Here is a 19,917-nt window from a genome sequence, read left to right as displayed (position 1 = left end):
AATAAGAATGTCACTCTTCCAAATTCATATCTGACATTGCTCGTATCTGACATTGTTCAGAGACCCCCTTGCATTCTCAGGAGACAGCCCTGTCTTTCTCTCTGCTGCTCCCTGACCAGTTCTATACAGCCTACGCAGCATCTGCCTCTGAAGTCTTCATGCATAGCTTTCTCATGTTGCTGTAGACTAATGACAAAGAAACTGGGTGCGTATTTTAGGACATTCCCCTTTTGTAACCAGAATTCTATCCTATCCTATAGCAAGAGAGTCTTTATAATATAGACTGGCAGTGCTACATGATTACAGTTTATTTCCATGCCATGCTGAAATGGAAACGGAATGATAGATGTGGAGTTGAAGGTCAGAGACTTCAAAGAGTGAAGAAACGTCTCCTGCAGGTGTTTGCTTTATAATTGCCCAAGATAGAGCTTCTTTACTGAGGTTTGTTGTCATTATAAAGTTACCAAGAAAAACAGTTACCTTTTTTTTTTGTCCTGCCATCTATCTACTGTCAGTGGATGCCCACAGCCATAGCCAGGAGTATGCCCCCACTTCTGGCCTCTGATCTGAACTGCTTTTACTCCCGCCATGGGGAGCTGCTGGGCAGGCAAAGCAGTGGGGAGCAGGCAGCACCCCAGGTGATAAAATGTCCTGTTTCCATTCTGTTCTATGGAAAATTTTAAAAGCTTTGATGTCTGAAGGCATATGCACTCCAGCAGAGAAAACTTCACATCTCATCCTCTCTCTAGCCAAGAGTAGATCTTTCCTATTATCTCATAAGCTGCCTGACAACACAACATATATAAAAATTGGAGCTATCGCCATACAGATCATGAACCAGCTTTCCTGGCTGTTGTTATTAAGGCAATACTTAAGTGAGATAAAAATTGGTAGTTTAATAGCTCTCTTTAGAAGGATACTTGGTATACCCAAAATAAGGCTCAATGCAATTAATTTGACTAAACAATTCAGAAGAAATTATCATATTAATGTGAAAAGGAAATGGAGGCATTACCACATGAATACCCTAATTGCCTAAATTCTAAAACACAAAAGGGTATCAGGGAGCTGGCAGGCACCAGAATCCATCATTTCCACTATCATAGGGTTTTGCAATAGAAAGTAGAATTAAGTAAACACATTCTTTGCTATTTAATTAAAGGCATGTACAGTTTTACAGATAATAGTCATGATAGTGAAACAGAAAGCATGGCTCTCTTCACATGCTCATAGCCAAGAAACTGCAATCATTTCCTCCAGAGAATAAATACATTGTGGTACTTGATCCCCTTGGTACTGAGTAGGTAGAATATGCTCTCTGGCAGGTCCACACTTCAAATTCATCCAGCAATGGAGCCAGAATACGTCCTCTCATTTATGTTTTGCATCACATTTCTGCTGTGCTTCTGCACATGGAATAGGCAGTGGTTGAATTGACCTGGGCAGAAGATGCCCAATTCTGACCAGGTGCAGCAGTACCATAAGACTGAGCTTTCCTGTTGTGTGTGTGACCACAGCACAACTATGGAGTTGCAGCCTGTGAGAAGCGCAGGTTTTTACAGTTTCATACCCCAGTTTCCTTTGTACTTTCTACGAACTAAGACTGGACAGATACCACACATCAGCAGCTGCACAGTAACCTGTTATGCTCTGGGCTAATCTGGGCACATATTTTCTCCATCTAAAATCAGCTGAAGTCAGAACCACTGGGGAGAAGAGAGAGTTTATAGTGCTGTGAGCATTTTGTTACCTATGTATACCCAATGGTCGCTTTTTGGAACACCAGCGGCAAGAGAGAAGCAGCAGCTATGGCAGAAGTGATGGCAGAAGAGGCAATGAATGCAGCAAGCAGCTCTTGCTAAACCATGAAGATCCACAGAGCCAAACTGATGGTCTGTGTTGGCCTTCAGGCTTCATACAACTGCCTGCTGCAACCAAGAATTTTAAATCTGGCTGCGTAACAATGAATGTTAATGTACATGAGGAAGTTTTCAGAAGCTGTATCCTTATGTTTCATGAAGATGGAAAATAGGTTTGGGACCATTTTGAAGGAATCAGACCTCAAAAATATAGCATAAATATAAATACATTATCCATGCATACAGAAGTGATAAACAGGGCCTTGGTCCAGGTCATGTTTCTTTTTATAAGGTACAAAATACACTTGACATCACTGACTTGAAAAGTCCTGGTATCTATGTTGTTTGCTATATTGTTTCTACTCATGTTTGCAAAGAAAAGTGAGAAGAGCAGTGAAGTAATCAGCAGTGGGACAGGAACAGACAGTGTAATGGTCAAGCTACTTACGTCTGCAAGTGCAAGCGCCAGCAGAGCAGCTAAAAGCCAGATACTCATCTTTGTAGGAGCACAAGGAGGTAGCAGGTAAGCAGCTAAAGGCAGTACCTGTACCAGCTTTAAGGAAAGGAAGATCCTGCCTATCCAGATAATTACAGAAGTTTATCCTTAGTCACTGGTGGAAAAAATCATCCTGAACATAATTACTAGCAGATTAAGGTCACTTTCAGGGGAAGGCAAGGGACAGATATGAGGTGACTTCACAGCAGACTTCACAAGCTGCACTGATCAAATTATCATGCCTGACAGCTGATGGGAGGGGAGTAATAAAGGTGAATTAAAGCTTTTGGAGGGAAACAACTAACTTGGTTTAAGTGGATACAGTATAGAGGGTGTGGATATCACATGGAGTTTCAGATAGCAGTAAGTATAAAAGATGTGTATTGAGACTCCTGTGTGTGGTAAGAAATGGTAGAAAAATTAAGCAATAGAGTAAGTCAAGGTTTGATTTAAGAGTAGGGGATCATCCTCAGTTTTTGTCATGAAGCTGCAAGCTGCTGTTAGATGGCTTGGAGGGCATAATTCTGAAAGATCTATAGCAAAGCTTTTCAGTAAATACAAATGACATGGCATCACTGGCAAATATCTCTGATTTAATGAAAGCATTGTTTGTCACCTTGGAAAACTCATTTTGTAGACTTGAACTTAAAACTAGATCCAAAAAAGATGAAATGGAGTTCCAAGAAGATGAAATTTTGGAGAAGGAAGAGCACATACTGTCAGGCAACATTTGGGAAGTTAAAGAGAAGTCTAATCCTTCATGTAGCTATGTTTACCTCAGCATCAGTCAGCTCAGCATCAGTAGTTCAGTAAAGATGAATTAAAACAGTCATGTACCTTAGTCACAAATGGTGCCAGTAGATGATGTGATTATGGGTCCATAAGGATAATACATTTAATAGCCATGTGGGGTTTTTTTCAAATTTGTTATTACCTCATGGACTGAAAACTGCTTAGTAAATGAGATAAAATTGCAAAACACTGGAGACTGGCGAAAGGAAGCTCTTTTGAAGGTTGCAGTTAGAAATGGAAAACATTTCAGAAGGTCAGTGACTGAGGCAGGAAATCAAGACAAGGTATTGACTTTAATAGAAAAGATTATAATGCTGATGAGACCACACTACACCGCATCAACACATGGAGGAAAACAAAAAAGAAAAAAGCAAAAAAGAAATGCATTCAAGGCCTAAAAGCTGATATCAAGTTCGTGACTGGACACTGCATTAAATTAGGCTCTGTTTAATAATGGAATAATCCCTGAACACAAATGACCAGCAATGACATACTGTTCCCCAGATCTGGAATGACATTCTAGAATAACCAGAGAAGAACAGGACCATTTACCTATTCTGGATGATAAGTAAAATGCCTGAGTTTTCTACAGCTCTAAAATTTAGCTGGCTGCTTATAGAAATAGAAAAAAATCACCATCATTAATGACTTGTGAACAAAACACAAATACAGAAGTTTTGCCAAACAAAGAAGTTAGTGCAGATCCACTGTTGTACATATTTAGCACACATGCACATACAACACACACATTTGCACAGTAAGAAGAGAGAACAGACAGTTCAAATACAGAGAAACTGCAGAAATACAATGTGCTTGCCAAGACTCAGGCACTAGTCTTCACAGGAGTATGCTTGCAAGCCAATTCATATTTGAATAATTGAAACTACATCTAATTGAAATTAAATACATACAATAAAATGTGTGTGTGCGTGTGTGTGTTCACCTTCATAACAAAAGTATTAATACAAAGGTACAATATTGAGATTGTCTAGGAAAACATCTTGTCCTAGAAAATGTAAGAGCTTTGTGTTCAAAGGATTTAGAAAATAAACTCCCTTTCTGTGGAGCCCTGCCCCTTGGGATTTGGCGTAAGAAAGAAAAGAGAATTTCTAAGAAATACCAGGTTTTCTTTGCTGGTGTATTTTCACTTTGTTCTGAATGGAAGCAACTTGAGCTCAAAAGGTAAATTTCTTTGACTGTAGATTTTACTAAGTGTGAGTTTAGCAAGGAAAGCAAAAGAAAGCGAAGGATGTACTAAATATGACTGCATTTTACAACCCCTTTCTTTTTCTTCTTTTGATAAGCACTTAACAGAAAACTATTCAGTGAAAGCTGCCAATTCTTATATTTACCATATGTACAGATAGAGAATGTCAGAAGAAATGTGTATGGCAAATTAGGGTGAACTCTGTGGCCTGAATATTAAATGAGAGGGCAAGTTATGCAGGATTTGTCTACGATTTCACTGCTCTCATTTGTGATTTCTTTGGGCACGGCACCTTTATAAGACCGTCCTGAAGATATTATCATAATGGAATGTTTTGCATAATGGAAAACACAGTCACCTCGGATCTTCTTTTGCATGACAAACCCTTGATTAGAAAAATAATAGAATGGAAATGGATTTTGTATTTATACAGGCAGGCATCAGAGTCAAGGAGAATGGGAGCTGACCTCAATACACTGGAGAACTCACACAGGCAGATGCAAAACCTCTCTCTTTACAGTAAATTTAGCCTAGAAATAGACTGGGAAACAAGCAGGAGTGTCCCTATGGTGAAAAGTTCCTTATTCACGAGAAAAGTATCTGTGATATACAGAAGAATCACACATTTTCAAATGATTCATAGATCTCGTTACACTGCAAGACCCATATTACACCCCTGTGCAAACAAGAATATTTCAATGTTGACCAAAATAGCAAATGTTTTAAACTTTCTATTGCACATCTGATTCAACTTTGGCAACTTACAGTCTTCAGGTCCATTGATGTACACTTAGAAATTAGGGAATAAATATACTGGCCTAAATCAACATAGCCAAACATTTACATAATTAGGGTCTGATTATTATTTTCAGAATTGAATACAGTCAAGTGCTCCCATACTCGTGTGAATTCATGCTCACATATGCACGTGCATTTGTAGGATTGTTGCTGATGTGCACGTGTCATCAGACACATAAACCCACTGGATTTATTTACTTATTCAGTATTAATAACAAAGTTTATTTTGCAAACAGAAACAAATAAATTCTCTAAAGCGTACAATAATTTGGAAGACTCTGTACCTTCAGGGAAATTGTAAAATCAAAAGGTAGATCTTACTGTTGCTTTCTTACTAATCTAAGAACGTAACGTGCTCTCAAGTGACTGGACTTAACATATGTTCAACTTGGAAGACAACAACATAATTTCATTACTGTCAAGGTTCTTGAGAACACAAAACAATGTTCTATGCCAAGATCATATTGCGCACAAGTCTGACACTGATTTTCGGTGATAAGGATTCCAACACAACTGGTTTACAGAAGACCCTAATACAACTGCTTAAAATGCCTAGCTTAAAATATGCTACCTGTGATGGGAAGGTAATGTAAGTGCTGGGAGAATGTAAGTGCTAATTACAAATGTGCTCATGCTTATTTATGCAGTTGTCCTGAACTAAAGTGCATTTATTGGCCAGTCTTGATACTTGATATAGCCTGGGAAAAGAACTGGTCTATTGCTCTGAGCCACCTCATCTCAGTCTGATAAGGATAAAATCTTACCCTGTCTTGGTTTTCTCATAGCCATTTCCTCTCTATCTCCCCCTCTGTCTCCCTCACTGTGATTTGCTGAGATGATCTTAATTTTATCCAAAGGCTCTGAACACCCAGAACTGCCATTAAAAGCAGCAAAGATGGGTGTATTCAGCATCTTTCAGGATCAAGCTTATCATTTTTAGCTGTAAATATCTGTATGACTAGAATTACATGTGTCAGCTTTGAGATAATGTCATGATTTCATTGTGGTCAAAGATCTTGAAAAAGCAAAGCACAGCTGATCTCTGCACAGTGTCTGTTCATGTTATTATCTTAACAGTAAACTCACAGCTGATTGCAGTTTGGCCCTTATCAGTTTTTCTTCTAGCACTGGATAAAATCATTTCAGCTTGCTTAGGAAAAGACCCATCTTAAGTAAGACACAGCTTTACAGAGAGCTGACAGGGAATGCTAACCTTTATTTTTCAGCAAAAGTGCCTTTTTAATATAAGAAAATGACACAAAAGTGCTCACAACATTTAATATACACATGTGAAAAAAGGCTAATGAAATCCAGGAATTCAGCTTTTCAATGCCTGAAGAAGCAGATTTCATATCAGGGATTAGTACTGCAAATTGTTTCACCTGGCTTCAAGTGAGCTGTAAATAGACTGGCTGATTAGAAGACTACAAAGATAACCCAATTTAATATGTAACATGCCTACCGGGATCCTCTACCTGAAGAGTACTATATTTTCTTTCCGGGGTACTTTGCAATGCATTAGAGAATGAATCTCCCCTCTTCTTCCATAGCAAAAACATGCCAGCCACACAACTGCTGCTAGTAACCTGAACCCAGAAGCACATCCATCCACGTTCCCAAATGCTGCTTAATTCACCTTCTCTGAAGTACTAGCAAGATGTCCTGCACTGAGATTGCATACTTAAAATGTATATATTTATTCCCCTACTCTGCTTTCCATTAATCGATTACTGTCTCAAAGCTGCACTTAATCCATTATGACAATAGTTTCACTTGTAAGGGGAAAAAAAGCATCTGTAAGAAGTGTTCTGAAATAAGAATCTGAATTGTACTAGAGTCTGTACAGTCCATGCTCTGAGGCTGCTACGAGCATGCCCCTGGATTACTCTCATGAACCAAACAAAGGCAAACTCTATAATGACACTACTTGCAAATGCAGCAGTCGTTTTTTCTACTCTTCCCACTTCCAGTAAGCTGATGCCTTTTAGCCAGCTCCAATTTTGGTGTCTCCTCTATCTGACCCAGTAAGAAACACAAAAACAAACAAATCCCGTAAGGAAGGGCAGGAAGTTGTGTGAGCTGTTACGTGGTTATTGTTACTAGGGAAACCACTTCCTTAGTATTCATGTGTTCAGCAGATCTGTCTGGCTGTGTCTCGACTCCCAGGCAATGTCATGAAATGAATGGCAACCAGGAAAATAAACCCAAACCAGCATAAAATACACTACAAGTGTCCCTAATACTTAAAATGAAAATCTCATTTTAGTAAATCAAGCCAAAGCAGAAATATCTTCCCATAATTTGCTTTTATAACAAGAGTGTGTTTGTTTGGAAGAGTGTGCTATACTCTGTTCCTCTTCTCCTTAACATTAATAAAGTATCTGTAAACGTACTCAGTACTGATAGCTTAGAGTTAAAATCCTAAGCACAAACACTTACATGTTTTGGCTGCTGATCCTTGCTACAATTTCACAAGCAGCATCTTCATCCAAGCAAAGGATGTGTAGAGCTAGTACTATGCTTTGAAAACCAGATTGTGGTGTTTGGACTCATCTCTAACGTTCATGCTCCTGCTTTATGGGACAGATTTTTTGTTTGGTTCTTGGGTTGTTGAGGTTTTTTTGAGTTCACTGAGTTTTTTAAGTGTGACTTACAAAATAATCGGTAGAAACATCTCAAGCAGCAGCCATGCCTCTTAATGTTCCCCATACCCTTCCTTGCATAGTTTAAACAAGTGGCTGCTTTCCTAGATTCAGTCACAGAGAACAGGGCTGGAAGGGCTCTCAAGAAATCAGCTGTGCTAAGCAGGTTGTAATATACCTGGTTTATACACAGATGCTCACCAGTTCCTTAATCTCTCCAGTGACAGGGATTCAACATATCTTGTCCTCAACAGGAATTCCACAGCTTGTAGATTGATTTTGCCCCTTCTCCATCTTGCTGAAAATCTCAGCCGAGTGATAAAGCCCAAAGAGGGTTACACACACCTCCCCTGAGCATTTCTAGCCCTGGGCTGCAAGTTCCAGCACTAGACTTATTGCAAAAACAGCTCAGTGTTACTCTCTACCCACAGCACAAGAGGTGCAGAGTAGGTTTGCACATTCACCAGAGGTCCAGAGCTGGTGCTTAGAAAGTTATCACTCCTGAGGATCTCAATAACCCCAAGCCCAGCCAGAATCAGCCATCTCAGTGGGTTTGCTCTTGCTTTAGAGTGGAATGAATCGCTGTGGGGAGATACAGTGCAGCATAACTGAGTATTTCAAAGTTCACTTGGTGCTAGGGAAGGATTTTTCTAACCTGACTCTTTGGGAAACAACATGCAAAAGGGTGATGCAGAGTTGTAGGCAATACCACAGGGAGGATGGTGGTTTTCTAAAGAAATGGAGGGGTGGGAAAGCAACAGAGAATGAAGAGAAAATACCTTATTCTAGTGTAACCCTCTAGTAAAAAAGCTCAGATGATTAACAACTATTTGGGCATTACTGAAGCAGTAGGTTCACAAATAGGGTAATTCAAAACTCAACTTATAAATAGAGGTGAAAGCTAACACAGCAGCTGGAAAAAAGGAAGATCTTTTTGACTTTACAAAAAAAATCATTATTATGACAGAGACACATGTGAGTATTTAAAAACATAAGGCTTCCATTTTCCCAGTTTTATTTATACAGCATGGGGCTAACTATAGCAACCGTATTCTTGCTTTTGCAATGGAGAGAGCAAAATGGAGAAGCAGGCCTGTGGGATTTAGAAATATTCCTGACATGAAGACCTGTGACACAGGATGACAGGCATACATACAGAATACAACATACAGAATCAGAGTTCAAATACACAAGAGCAACAGTTCATTTTCCCCTCAGTGTATTTGCATCTTTGCATGGTCTCCAGCCTGATCCCCTGTCTACAGTGTGATATATAGATTTGTCTGATCTACAGTGTGACCATATAAAAGATAATTAAAGACCACTAATAAGAGACTTTGGCAATTAGAAATATCCAGCACAAAACAACAGAAAGGATCTGCTCATTAAGTATATCCACTGATGGCACAACATGAAGAGGCACATGCGTACTACAGCCTGGAAAAGCAGGGTACTAGAGTTCATACACACAGATGGAAGCTGTTGAGGAAGGCAACTGAAGAACACACAAAAACTCTCACTGGTGTCCCAAATTAAACATGATCTAATAAATATGAGGAACAGTTCCAGATTTGTTTCAAGAGCACAGCAGTACACTGCACAGGAACCAGCTTCTACCATTCAGATATCTGGATGTAAAGGACAAGGAGGAGATACCATGCCAAGTGCAAGGTCCTGCACCTGGGTTGGAGCAATCCCAGGCACAGCTACAGGATGGGCAGAGAAGAGATTCAGAGCAGCCCTGTGGAGAAGGACTTGGGGGTGTTGGTCAATGAGAAAATGAACATGAGCCGGCTTCAGTGTGCGCTCACAGCCCAGAAAGCCAACCGTATCCTGGGCTGCATCAAAAGGAGAGTGACCAGCAGGTCGAGGGAGGTGATCCTGCCCCTCTACTCTGCTCTTGTGAGACCTCACTTGGAGTATTGTGTGCACTTCTGGTGTCCTCAACATAAAAAGGACATGGAACTGTTGGAACAAGTCCAGAGGAGGGCCATGAGGATGATCAGGGGACTGGAGCACCTCCTGTATGAAGACAGGCTGAGAAAGTTGGGGCTGTTCAGCCTGGGGAAGAGAAGGCTGTGTGGAGACCTCATAGCAGCCTTCCAGTATCTGAAGGGGGCCTATAGGGATGCTGGGGAGGGACTCTTCATTAGGGACTGTAGTGACAGGACAAGGGGTAATGGGTTAAAACTTAAACAGGGGAAGTTTAGATTGGATATAAGGAGGAAATTCTTTACTGTGAGGGTGGTGAGGCACTGGAATGGATTGCCCAAGGAAGTTGTGAATGCTCCATCCCTGGCAGTGTTCAAGGCCAGGCTGGACAAAGCCTTGGGTGAGATGGTTTAGTGTGAGGTGTCCCTGCCCATGGCAGGGGGCTTGGAACTAGAAGATCTTAAGGTCCTTTCCAACCCAAACTACTCTATGATTCTATGATTCTATAGTGTTCAAGTGCTTTCAGCAGGGCTAGGCATGGCTTTGGCACTGAGGGATAGGCATGCTCTAGTTGGTTTGCTATGGCTTCTTCTGGCCATTTTGTGCAGACTGCTATCTCATGGGGCAGTAAAATAGCATTCACCATCCCCTGACACGCCCCCACCTCCAGCTCAGGAAGTACTTTAGCTGGACGCTAATGAGAACTACTAGGCTAATTAAAGGAGATACTGCTGTGGGTTTTCTTCATTCACATACCTTTCCTCAGGCATTGGGTACTGGGTATGGGATTGAAGGACTGGAGGACTTGGTACTGGGCTGGAGGGCTTTTTTGCTGAAACTTAAGGCCATTTCGATAAGGCAGAATTCAGCTGTGGCCAGACTAAGCCCTGGAAGGTATTGAGTGTTCCCAAGCCCCACAGCACAGACATGGAGTAAGTCTCCCAAGAGACCCATGCAGTAACAGCTGAATTTCAGGGAGCATTCATGGGAACAGAGCTGCCCTGCTGTGGGTCGGGTGTGGCAAAGTGACCACACACACAGAAGCTGCCACTTCACTTTCAGGGCAACCTACAGTCAAAGAGCTAACAACAGATGATGACAAAAGGAGAGTCCACATGTGGTGGTTTGGACAAAGAAACAGCATCAGGAGTGAGGCAGAAAACCTGCTCATTTGTCAGATGAAGAGTGCAGTCAGCAGAGCTGGAAACACCTCCTGTGGTTCCCTGTAGCTGTTAGAAGAGTGCAGGGACCAAATCACCCACCCCTCTTGTGCTTTGAGATGTACAGCCTATAGCAATTTAAAAAAGGAGACGGACCCTCCTCCAGCTAAATTCACACTTTCAGCAGGAGATTTAATAAGAAGCCAAGCTGGCAGGAGAGAAGAGGAAGGGGAGCCACAGGACATCCCAGGTTTACACAAAAAAATCTTCCAGCAAAACATGAGATCTCAGTAGGGGTGGGGAGTGCCAGGGTACAAGTGAACATTATGATTTCACTGCTTCATGGCTCAAAATTGGGCCCAGGTTCTGCACCCACAAGCCCTACAGTTTGAAGATGAAGATCTGCCTCTGCACCATCCCTACTTTCAGTGCGATGAAGAGCAGTGCACAGTAGCTAAGAAGCCCAGTAATAGATATTGATAGTTGCAGGCTGCCATTCGATCACAGAATGGCTTGCCTGTGACAGGCCATGAGGGAAATCAATTCCAGCCAGGAGCTGCCCAGAAATCAAATCTGCCAAAAAGACATTTACACTCTCCCAGTGAAAACAAAGCAAAGTGGCTGTGGCATTTAGCAACACAGCTGGGGGATCAATTTGTACATTTTCCACAGATTACAGAGCGAATGAAAGGTCTGCCAGGGTAGTATATATATAGGCAACAGTTGTTTGATGATGATTTTGGAAGGGGATGACTGAAGCCATATTTCTTTAGCGCCTCAGGTGTTTATCATGGAAACTAGTTTTCTGGAAAAGTCTGTGCAACCACAAAGCAAGCACATCCTCCTGTCCGTACGGTGGAGGCTGCAGCTCAGTGACCAAGCAGATATCTTACATGCCCACAAAGCAGAATACAAGGAAGGTGAACTAACAGCAGAGCTTAAGCTAGAGGTGAGCACAGAGTGTGGGTAAGGAAGCACTTAGTCACAGAAAAATGCAAACACCTGTAATGTCAAGTCAAATTTAGTCAACAGTTTCACCTAAAATAAAATGTGGAGGGGATTATTTTGGTGTGTTTGCAATAGTTTCTTGCTTTGACTTTTTAGGTAAGACTTACAAGCTGGCTTGAAAGCAAATCTGAAATAACAGAAAATGGGAAAACAGCATCCTTATGCCATACCAACTAAGTTTTGTGAGTCTGGAGGCAAATATCCACTCCTTTTCCCGTATGATTTAAAGCTAGGTCTTAAAATCTTGGGCCTCCTACATCTTTCACAGTGATATTGATTCTGGGTTGGACAACTTCAATTTTTTCCCTTTGAAGATGCTTGGAAGCAGAGGCTGGAAAATTCAGATGAGTGTCCTAGGCATCAGCCCATTACCATAATCCTCACCTTTTTTCTTACCTAGTGAATGTTCATGAGCAATGTGAGTTTGGACACATCAGCATTCAAGAGAGAGGCTCCTCTGTATCCTCTACAGCTGCCACAGTGAATTTTTGTCACTCCAAGTACCAGCGCCTTCAAGTGGTCAGGAGCTCCACATCTCTGAGAAAATGGGGAGCAGAGTTGGGCTGGTGGCAGAGCAGGGACAAGAGGCAGTGCTCACAACCACAGCTTCTGCTGTTTCACCTGTCCCACCCCATGGCATATGAACTGCCCAGCAGCCCTGAATCCAGCAGAGCTATTTTCTCAGGCAATGTCCACCACAGGAGTTTCATTGACTTGGGCAGCCAGCCCTGCAGCCTGGAATCTGGGACATTTTTCTGAGAGGAAAACATGGGGATTACTGAGCAGTTGGAGTCTCCCACCAGAAGAATGAAAGTTTGCACCATCGGGGCTGAAATGGGATCTCCCCTCAGTTTTGTGAATATTGGTCTAATGGCCAAATTCTGATCCCGCTGAATTAAGCTCCCATTTCAGCAGGACCACAATTGGCCCAAAACAATTGACTTCATCTGCCTCTCTTGGTCTCCTCCATCTCGTGGTTTGGAGAGGGAGGGAGACAATATGTTAGGCCACCCATTGCCTTTACGCCCAAAGGGAGAATTCAGCAAACCGAGCAGATCAGCGGAGCAGGTGAGGCCACAGCAGGAGGCACCCTGTAGACCTGCCTGTTTTTAATTTCTTACACCAGATGGAATCAGTCTTCTCCATTTGTCACCAAATGGAATATAGTTTAGCCCACTGATGCTTTAAACCTTCCCTGAAAGTCTGTAAGTGATGAGATACATTTGCAAGATCCCACATCCCTGGCAACGGGAGTTGAGCTCAGGCATCATGTCTTTCTAGCAGGATTCTCAAGGACAACATCACACTGAGGCTGCTGCTGCAAAGGCTTTTTAGTAGGAGCAGAAAGTAACTCTGTAGTACCTGAAAAAAACTTCTTTTTCAATATATGTATAAAAAAATGTGTGCATAATCATCTCATTCCCCAGAGTGTTGTGCACATAATCAAAGGAGAATCACTATGGACTTTGTGGCATGAAGGAATACAGTGCTATTCCTTTATGAATGAAGCACATATGACTGAGTAAGTACCATTACCATGGGTAAAGAAAGTAGTCTGCTTTTAAAGAGAAAATAAAATGGCGGCATCTTCTCTGTAGCAAAATGAGGGTACCCACATCTTCCTATTTTCAGTCATTGTTCAATGTTATACTTAAGAGCAGTATTAGACTAAAAAGCACCTAATTTAACTTCAGTTGACTCAAAATGCCTTGGTGCATGTGAGCCATTGTCTAGTCCTTTTGTTTGAGATGTTCTACATTAGTCAGCCATTTTTGATTCATGTGCTAACAATTCCCCTTAAGGCAGGTAATTCACAATGTTCAGGATGTGCAAAGTGGTGCTCCAGTTCCCACAGACAAAAGTCAGTAAACTTTATGTCCCAGAGCCCCTAAACTTATTTTGCATGAATTGCCCTCAGAGTGGGGGAGGTGAGATCTGTTTATATGCATCTTCTGTACCAACTTAGAAATCAAATCAATTTTTCAGAACAGTGGGAACACTGATTAGAGACAAATCATAGCAGAAAGCAAAGGTTGCAACCAATTTTGAGTACAAAGTAAAATGCGAATTACCTCACTTTAACCTCTCCATTCTACTTCAATGTCTTTTCAGTTAAAGGTTTCTTGGAGGAAAAATTAACATAATGGAGAAATGTTTTTATTAAATAATGTCCTTCTGCATCTGGCAGAAACACAAGCTTTCCTTGTGTACTGAAGTTACAATAGATAGATAGCATTTACTGCTGTAAGGAGAATAGATTTTAAGCCTAATAACTGTTGATTTTTTCCAAGACTGCAAATGGGACCATTTTGCTATTGGAAATTAAGATTTCAGTCTTTCCACTATGATGCAGTTTCTGTCCTCAGAAGATCTTGAGATAGTGTGCTGTTTCAAATGACGTAATACTGGGCATAGGGAAGATCTTGGCTTCCTTTTCCTGAACTGCATTGCTTAGACAATCACATTCCTTTTTCCCAGAAACAGATATATCTGTATTCACAGCAGACAGAAACCCGAACCCAAACAAACCTGTCATCACGTAAAAAGAGGACTGTGAAGCAATGGTACCAGTAACATCTGGAAATGTGTTAAAACAGGGCAAAAATGTAAACTTCTCCACCGATGAACCACGTAGCCCTTGCAACCTCTTATATAATTTACAAATTATAAGGTTATCAAGGCTGACTTCTTGCTTGCATAAACCATCCACATGCACAAAGTGGAATCTAGCCTCAACTCCATTTTGTGTTTAAACTGCAGTGTCTATCTCAGAAAGCCATCCCAGAGAAAGTTCTAATGCTACTGGAATTAAAGCTAATAAAAATATTCATTTACTTCAGGATTGCCAGAATTCCAACTGATTTCAAACTGGATTAAAACCAGACCCCTCCTACATAAGTGGCAAGATGGTCTATGAAGTCATTATTATCTTTAGAAAGACTACATCTTAGTTGTAGTCTGAATTTAGCCAGTGTCATAGAATCATAGAATAGTTAGGGTTGGAAAGGACCTTAAGATCATCTAGTTCCAAACCCCCTGCCATGGGCAGGGACACCTCACACTAAACCATATCACCCAAGGCCTCGTCCAACCTGGTCTTGAACACTGCCAGGGATGGAGCATTCACAACCTCCCTGGCCAACCCATTCCAATGCGTCACCACCCTCACAGTAAAGAATTTCCTCCTTATATCCAATCTAAACTTCCCCTGTTTAAGTTTTAAGCCATTACCCCTTGTCCTGTCACTACAGTCTCTAATGAAGAGTCCCTCCCCAGCATCCCTATAGGCCCCCTTCAGATACTGGAATGTTGCTATGAGGTCTCCACACAGCCTTCTCTTCCCCAGGCTGAACAGCCCCAACTTCCTCAGCCTGTCTTCATATGGGAGGTGCTCCAGTCCCCTGATCATCCTTGTGGCCCTTCTCTGGACTTGTTCCAACAGTTCCATGTCCTTTTTATGTTGAGGACACCAGAAGTGCACACAATACTCCAAGTGAGGTCTCACAAGAGCAGAGTAGAGGGGCAGGATCACCTCCTTCGACCTCCAATCAGTGAAGCTTGTTATTTCCTTTTGGTAGGTTTCATTGCTAATGATGATCAGTAATTCATTGTTTGATAAGGAAACGTTTTCTAGAAACCCTTAATTCAGAACTAAAAGCAAAACTATGAATGTGTTCATGGAGATACTGTGTTGAAACTGTAAAATACTGAAATATCTGGGGATAGCTGTTTGGACAGTTTCATGACATAAATATATGAAGTCAAAATAGTCATTTTGGCATCTGCACTGCCCTGTAGCTGCACACACTGGAAGACTCACTGACTTTCAGCTCTATGGAGAAGAAACAAAGAATCCCTGAGGTCTCCATCCCCACAGTCATTCAGATGGAAACCCATCACTGAGCTGAGAAACCAGAGCTCTGACAACCCACAGGTGAAGGAAGTTAATTGGAAGATAAGTCTTTCTCTCCTGATAAATCAGTGATTTCCAAGCTCCTGAATAACCTTGATTTGTTGGGGAAAACTTCCAACCAGCTCTAATTAAACAGTCCCAAATCAAGTTAAGAAAAGCAATTTAATTGAACAAAGGTGTTGGGAGGTCTGGATGATTTGGGGAAGTGCTGAGGGACACCTCAAAAGGAAAAAGTGTGTGGGCTGCTACAACACCAATTTCTCTGTTGGGACAATGTAGTGCTGGGAGCCATGTTATTTTACCCAGTGTGGATTGCTTCATTACCCCCCCCCCCCCCCCCATCACATCTTGCAGCTATGAGCGTTGCAAGGCTGATCCTTCATCTGCTAATCACTTAAGTGACTACTACTAGAGAACAAAGGAGATCCTACGTGGGGAAAACAAACCTGGTAGAAACTGAGGATCACATGAGAAGAGGGATTAAACAGCACCTTTCCTCTCTTTGCAGTAAATGTCCAAGTTAAAAAAAAAAAATTAAAAAAGAAAACAATGCACTAAGGCCATTTTTCCAGCTCAGGCTCCAGAGATATCTTTAAAAGAACTTGGATGCATTTTCTTCTTCTGTGTATGGAAGAAATTAATAAAAGATTAGTGTCTGGGGCAAGTGTGAGTTTGATACTGTGTTTTACAGATGGCATGAAGTTCAGTTTCAGCTTCACGTATTCACGCGCCAGCCCCTGTTACTGCACTGGCTGCTGCATGGATTCATCTGTGGGCAGATGAGGTATCTAAGGCAATAAACAGGTCTCAACGTGTTGCACGTGAACAGATGGGTCATAGCAATGCGCCCTCAAAGGGTATTGAGTTGTCACTGGCAGGTGATAGTGTCTGCATGGATGTAGAGGCCAGGCTGGGTTAGGGTGCCCCGTGGCCCTCAGGAGTGGTGGGATGCAGCTCGCAGCGGCGGGTGTTGGCAGCCAGGCTGTGCTCCCGGTCGAGATGCCACAAGGATGAGCTCTGGGGAAGAGGACCTCCCGAGTGGAGCAAACGGCCTAGCTCCTCTCAGCGAATGCCACCCAGCACCCCTCTGACCGGCAGTGCTGTGCCGTCCCATGCCAGTCCGGAGCCACGGCTAAAACGAACGTCAACCTCTATTCACCGTGCTATTTCTCAAGTCGCTCGAAAGCATTCAGCGCAAGGCTCAAACCTCCCAAACCCGCCTGGTTTCACAGCAACAGCGCTGCTCCACCGTGCCAAACCCAGCGGCAAGCCACACCCTGCCTCTCTCTGGATTTAAAGCCCAGATACTCGGGTGTTATTTTTCACTCACGTTGGCGCCAAGTTCCCCCCTCCCCGGCCCCGGCGGCCGCGGCTCCCGAGCCCTGCGCGGGCCGCCCCGGCCCATGGCGCCCCCTGGCGAACAGCGGCGGTGCCGCCCCGCCGCTCACCTCAGGGACCGGGCAGCCGGCGGGGCTCTGTCAGGGCCTCGGTGTCGGCGGTAACGCTGTCCTCGGGCACCGCAGGCTTTCCGTGAATGGTGCTTCAGGTTAAGGTCCCTTCTTTCCCCTCGGCCCTCCTTTGCATGCGGCAAGAAGCACGGTGCCTGTGGCCGCACCTCTGGGCCTGCGCCAGCAGAGCTGCTGCAAAACACGTGTTTGCGCAAAATGGGGCATCTGAAGTGGCATTCAGCAAGGCCAGTGAAGGTAAATGTGCTCCTTGTTCGTTCCTGGCATGTTCTCCTGCCAGACAGATTCCTGCAGTCAAAATACTTTGGTGCAAAGCAGCTCAGCAAGCCCAAGTTACAGCTGTGGGAACTCATCGGGCTCAGTATTCTGAAGGGCACTGTGGGTTTCTTGCCATAAAGTTACTGTGTACCTGGCACAGTCCTGTCAGACAATGGGAGAGCACAGTGTGAGCCACTGATGTTTCGAGTTATGGACAGTGACTGACACAGCAAGGATAAGGAGCAACCAAGTCCTGATGGCAGCGGGCGAAACTGCTTCAGCTCGTTTGTCATCAGTAAGAGCCCATGTAACTTCCAGGCCCTGGTTCCCTTATTTCCCTGGTTAAGGTGGCGTCTTCTCCATCCTACCTGGCACTGCTGCCAAACAAGGGTTTGTCACAAGCCTCCTCTCCCAAAAACTGGGTATTGTTTACTTTGGCAGCCCTTGCATAGGAAACCCTGCTGGCCAATGCTGCGGAAACACACTGCGTGTTCAAAGCTCCATGTTTTTACAGGTGGTGAATGCATAGCACTTCCTCATATTTAGGGACTTGCAAGGGCTCATCCAAAACCATCTGAGACTCTCCTCTTTCCTTTGATCAATCAGTTCTAAATCTAAATTACGATTGCTTGGGGAAAGGGTTTGGGAGGATATCTAACTGTCCCTTTCTGATTGCTTGGGGTTATAAATGAAAGGCCCAGCTATGGGAGGATATTTAACAGTCCCTTTCTGATTGCGTGGGGTTATAAACGAAAGGTCCAGCTAGCAGTAGGGTGAACGTAGGGGAGATTTCTAAAACAAGGGAACTTGCCCATGACCATTTCCTAGCCACTGTCAGGTTCATGGCCTTGCCCTCAGACTGCACACATATCTCTGTCTTGTGCCTCTCTCCTGCTTCCTCCGTCTTCAGTCCTGATACTACAACAGCAGCTGGAGCTACAGAGCAGCTAAACCCCACTTGTCCAAACAGAGCTCACTTGCTGCTGTCTCTGGACTGGCAGAAGAGCAGGGTACCTCTGACCACTAATGGAGCGGCTCCCAGAATTACAGGTTCCTGCTATTCCAGGTTAGTCACTCAACATGCATGAGCACAAGCTAAACAGCCGGCAGTGAAAACACAGACACTGCCCAGATGTAAACAGGCGTTTCTGAAGAGCACCTAGTGGGTGTGGGAGACCGGAAGTGCAGCTCTTCTGTGGTTCACGTCCCCACCAAAGAAGTAGTTGTGTTCCAAAATACCCTGTGCTGGGCTGCTTTCTGAGTGCTCAGCAGATAGATGATCACTTGTAGCAGCCAGCAATATATGTGAAAAGGGCATGTTAGGGCTGTAGTGGTTTGCATTTATTACATGTAATGGGTCAGAACAGCATGCTGGGAGAGAAGTATCTATAAAATGTTAACCATCTATATGAAAAGGACTATTTCTTTAGGGCACTACCTCCCAAGCAGGAAATCACTTCTGCTTTGCTGTCTGTATTATGTGTTGTGAGGAAAAAAATAAGGGGGGATTATAGAACATTTGAGATGGTCTCTGAAGAGTTTGATGGTTATATCTGTGTCTCTTGATGCAGCCAAGTGGCAGTTCATGTTTACAGTATTTCCCAGCAAAGCCAACATGGTGTACGTGCAATTCTTCCTGTTGCATGCTGACATAATGCTGGGCATCTGGTCAATGAACAACTCTTTGCAGTCCTACTAGACCACAGCACTTTGTCATGTAATACATTGATATCTTTCCATCTATCTATACAGTGAAATGTGACTTGTTTTCAACACAGAAATTACACTTTGTTGTTGTTGTGATAAACTGCTCTAAAAAAGTACCTTGAATGCTCAGTCTTTACCAAACACCAATACTCGTCTGGGTGCTTGTGCTCATAGCAAAGCTTTGCAAATAGAGAACTGACTCTGTGCCTTGGTTTTTGGGGTGTGTTGGGGTTTCTTTTTTTGTTCTACAAAATACGGATCTTTGCATCTATTCAGTGTATCCCAGGGCTGTGTGTACAGCTCATTTCATTAACGCAGGAATATCTCTGAGCTCCTCAGGTGGAAGCTGGGGGCAAACTATTGTAATGAACTGTATTGTCAGATGAACGCCTCCCCTTTTGAAACCTATGGCGTAGTCCTAATTCCTATTGAAAGGTGAGGTTGACATGTTCCTATGATACCATAAATCTCCTTAGGCTTTGAGCCTTTACTAGGGTATGTAGCACTGCAGTATCTTGCTGTATAGCACTTAAAGCTGTACGCCTTTTCTGTGAATTGCCGTATCGGTCCTTGGAAAATTATTTTCAAAACATGTTTGATTTTAGTTTAGGTAGTACAGCCCCAGCAATCACTACTGGGCCCTTTGGGAAACAGGATAAAAGAGAAAAAAAGAGAACCA

The 19,917-nt window shown here is 42.9% G+C and overlaps 1 protein-coding gene across 1 annotated transcript in view; it reads right to left on the bottom strand.

The window, feature by feature from the left end:
- The window catches only part of AKAP9 (A-kinase anchoring protein 9), a 429,434-nt gene extending 422,496 nt beyond the window's left edge, over positions 1-6,938 (bottom strand). Inside the window, exon 1 of the mRNA XM_061468443.1 lies at positions 6,926-6,938. The gene's annotated coding sequence lies outside the window, so the exon portion shown is untranslated. The remainder of the gene's footprint in view (positions 1-6,925) is intronic.
- Between the last annotated feature and the right edge of the window lie 12,979 nt (positions 6,939-19,917).

The sequence above is a fragment of the Pezoporus flaviventris genome, unplaced genomic scaffold (assembly GCF_033815535.1).
Source record: "Pezoporus flaviventris isolate CSIRO_AGI_PZ_B2104156 unplaced genomic scaffold, CSIRO_AGI_Pfla_v1 ptg000047l, whole genome shotgun sequence".
NCBI lineage: Eukaryota > Metazoa > Chordata > Aves > Psittaciformes > Psittacidae > Pezoporus > Pezoporus flaviventris.
Note: the sequence above shows the minus strand (reverse complement) of the source record. Positions and strands in the feature narration are given on the sequence as shown.